Here is a 4265-nt window from a genome sequence, read left to right as displayed (position 1 = left end):
ACCCACCCACACATGCGCAGACACACATCTCCTCATTCATTCACACCAATACATGCATGGCAGGGCTTACAGCCTCTACTACAATCGCACTTACACACACATGCTCACACACACATGCACATGTCATGCTTGCATTTAAGTACGGTGTCATGAAATTACATATGGGAGCGCACATGTAACAAGGAATTCACACACACACACTACACACACACACACACACACACCCCAAGCCTATAATCTGTCTAAGCCGTTCCCCTAATCACCTCCCTCTCTCAGTGCAATACCATTCATAGATCCACAGTAGACACACACACACACACACACACACACACACACACACACACACACACACACACACGGTGAACTGTCCAAACAGTGGGCTTTGCAGGACTAGTAACAGCTTTACCAAGCCCCCCGCGTTACAACCTGTTGTTGCCACGTTGCATCACTTCACACATCTGAGAGGAGAGGAGGAAGAGGAGGAGGAGGAGGAGGAGGAGAGGAAAAGAGGGTGAGAGGGAGGCGAGCAGAGTCCCAGGAGTGATCACATGACTCCCTCGTTCATTTGCTCCATTTTTATCCGTCTCTCACTCATCCGCCGCCTCTCTCCATCACTGTCGTTTAGATCTGCTTTGAAAGCTCCGCCACATGGGGGAAAGCTGCTCACTGACTCTCAGTCGGTCTGTGTCTCTCACCCCCCCCCCCCCCCCCTCTCTCTCTCTCTCTCTCTCTCTGTCTATCCTCTTTCTCTTTTTTCCCCAATTTTTCAATCTTTTTCACTCTTTCTTCCTCCATCGCTTTGTTTCTCTCCTTTTCCCTCTCGTCTCTTTTTCTCTCATAGTGTAAGCAGCACAGTCATGCCATGTGTCAGTGTGTGTGTGCATGTTCAGCGAGTGTGTGTGTGTGTTTTGAAGGGGAAGGGGTTGAGGTGCGGGTTACGTCAGGTTTTATTTCAAGCTCCATCCGGAGAGCTCACTCAGGAGAGATGAGAGACAGACAGGGCTGATGCAACCAGCAGACACACACACACACACACACACACACACACACACACACACACACACACACACGCAATCAGACAGATAGACACACACACTAACAAACACAAACTCAGTCAAACACACATGCAGAAATACACACATGTAAGCATGCGCTGGCATGTAAGCACGTACACACACACACACACACACACACATTGCATGTTTTTCCATGAGTAGAGGATTACAGGTTGTGTAGATTACTGTTTCCCTCATTCTTTGTAATCTACAATCAGTGGCACTATGTTGGAATTCAGTTAGCAAGCCCATTAATAGAAACAACTGAGCACTGGAGGCTAATTTATAGTCATCAGTACTGAAAAAGACCATTGATCAGAGTGCTTAAAAACCAGCATCACATGGGGGACATGTGAGGAAAGCCTAACAAGCACGGCACCAGATACATTATGGCAATTTGGCCTAGGACTTTTCAATGAATTGCCACTAACCCTGTCTGGTACATACAACAGGGTTCCCACGGGCCTTGAAAAACCTTGAAAGTTCATTGGATTTGAGAAAAGTACAGAGAAAGTTTTTGAAAGGTAATGTATGGCAGACTTCTCCTAACCCTGTGGAAATTTGCACTGATATAGCAGCAGTTTTAAAATGAATGATTTCACCAGGACTTGACAAGATCATGATTTAAAAAAATCTCTTTCCTCTCTTTCCTCTCTAATCGTGTCCAATAAAGGGAACAAAAAAGTAAAGTGCAACACTCGCTCTGTAGAAAAATATACTGTATACTCTATATATTGCATTAAAAACATGAGATTTCAGCCATAATCAGCAACTTACATGCATACATGACACAAGGATTTATATAATTAAGTTAACACAGGTGACAGACAAGTAGGTTGATTTCAGGTAGACCGAACCCAATCAAGGTGAATCTCACCCAAGAAGAACAAAATTTTGTCCCATGTCATGTCTTAGCTCAAAACAGGCCACATTTGAGTCTTTGAAAGTCATTGAAAAGTAATTGAATTTGATGTTCAAGTGATTCTGGGAGCCCTGATGCAAGAATCTGCAGCCTAAAGGTTGTATTTATACTTTTACGTTGCAATAATGTACTTTACAGTTGGTCATTCGTCACACCTGTCAGAAGCATGAACGTCTCAGCGGAGGGTTTCATGCTTCTGAGAAATGCTTTGACGGGGGACAGATTGCTTAGAGCAATAAGTATCTATGAGTGCAATGTGAAAGGTATATGTGATCATTGTAATTATGTAAGCAGGTAAACCATAACCTCGCCTGTTGCTTACATGACAAGCCGCGGTTGTTTCCAGGCATAAGCTGGGGCATTCTTCAGGAGAAAGGAAAGCTTAATGCCATGAAATTGATTTTATTCAGGCTACAATACAATAGCCCACCATTCCCAATTGCTGAGACATTATGTTCTCAGACTATAACAGCTTTTTAGATGGTAGCAGGGCGGCTGGGTGCTTTCCTGTATCCGGAAAGTCCAATCCACGCAAGAGGCAATGTGTGTGTCACTGTTGACGTATGCTTGGGCGACTCACTGCCCCACCTGGTCTGAAGATGCTGAAATATGTGGGGAAATAATTTAGTCAATCCAGGTGCCCTAAAATCTTCAATCTAGACATTTTTACTGGGAATAAAGCTTTTCCAGAAACCTGAAGTAACCCCCTGGTTAAAAGTCACTCTGTTCCTCCAGTCAGATCGACACTTAACTATTATCTCCTCCAGACTTCAACGTTTGGATCCCATACTGAGGAAACGTCACCAAGCCATGAGGCTGCCATCTTTATGCATCTGGTCCTTTGGAACGGAGGGCACAGGCCTTTGCCTTTTTAAGAGTGATATATTTGGAGTGGGTGTGATGGCTGAGATCCCTTTAAGAGCAGGGGATTAGGATGATGCTGATGCTTAGTGTCTGGGCCTGGGTGCCTGTGTGTCTTACTGTCTCTGCCTGTATGTCAGGCGCTCTGTGTGGGGCTGGCCTTTGGAGCCAGATTTGCTTGCTGCATCTGGCCGATGTGCACAGATATTTCATGGTAGACAGAAAAAGAGAGAGACAAAGAGAGATAGTGTCTGAGTATATGCATGTGTGTGTGTGTGTGTGTTGTATGTGCAGCGAAGCTAACTGGAGCAGGGTGTCCAAGCTGCGTACACGCTTGATGGCCTGGCTGCAGCCTTGTGACGCAAAACATTCTGTGTGCGTTTGTGTATGTGTGTCTGCGTGCACATGGGCAACTGTTACACCGTGTGCATGTGTGGAAATGATGCATCAATGACTCAGCTTCAGCTGTCAAGTTAATGTGTGTGTGTGTGTGTGTGTGTGTGTGTGTGTGTGTGTGTGTGTCTGCGAGTGTGTGTGTGTGTGTGTGACTGTGACTTTGTGCTTAGATGAGCAACAGGACCAGACAGCTAGCCATCATCATATGACTCTCTTTTTTCCTGTCCCATCTCCTATCAAGTGTCCATGAGACACACACGCACACACACACACACACACACACACACACAAGGATATGGATATTCCTGGAAGGAACTCATGTTGGCTGTGATAAAGGTTAGATTAGATCAAACAATGTCTGGACGCTTTCCAGTCAGCGTCGACCCATTTAAGCCACATGTGTGTCTAAGTGTCATTTTGTGCTTTAGCATGCATGTATTTATTCTGTAGGTTTTTTTGTAATTTTAAGTGATTATCTGTAAAATGTTCATATAAATTAATGTCCCTTTTTCTGCTATCACCAATTGTTATAACACAATAGTGATTCAATCTATAGCCAGTTCATGAAAGCTTTTACATTTGCTGCTCTAAACAGCTGGTGTCTGGTAGCTCTATTTGTTGGAAAAATCCTCCGTCGCACAGGAAGTGATGCATGTTATGTTTATAGCAGCGGTTTGCTTGGTATAAATAGAAGAAGAACTGGGTAGTTAGCATGAGCAGTGATAGCCACCATGGCTGAACAGAAAAAGAAGAGGAGCACCTACAGAAACTTAAACTGCATCAACAGAAAATCCAAGGAAAAAAAATCTGCAAAGCACCAAAGATGAGAGTAAAATAAAACGAGGATGTCGCAAATTATCTGTGCATTCACCTATTGCTTGATGTCAGTCAAGTAGAACAGTCACCATATAGAGACATGATAACCTAAGCAACACCACACAGCTAGGACTATATTAGCAATAAGTGTATAGAAATAGCAAACAATGGAATTAAACTCACTGTCTGTCTCTCTCTGTTCCCCCTCCCAGGTC

This window comes from Centroberyx affinis, unplaced genomic scaffold, assembly GCF_046629955.1.
Source record: "Centroberyx affinis isolate AG114_WGS23_722 - 3 ecotype Tasmania unplaced genomic scaffold, CSIRO-AGI_Caff_v1 ptg001909l_1, whole genome shotgun sequence".
NCBI classification, from domain to species: domain Eukaryota; kingdom Metazoa; phylum Chordata; class Actinopteri; order Beryciformes; family Berycidae; genus Centroberyx; species Centroberyx affinis.
Note: the sequence above shows the minus strand (reverse complement) of the source record.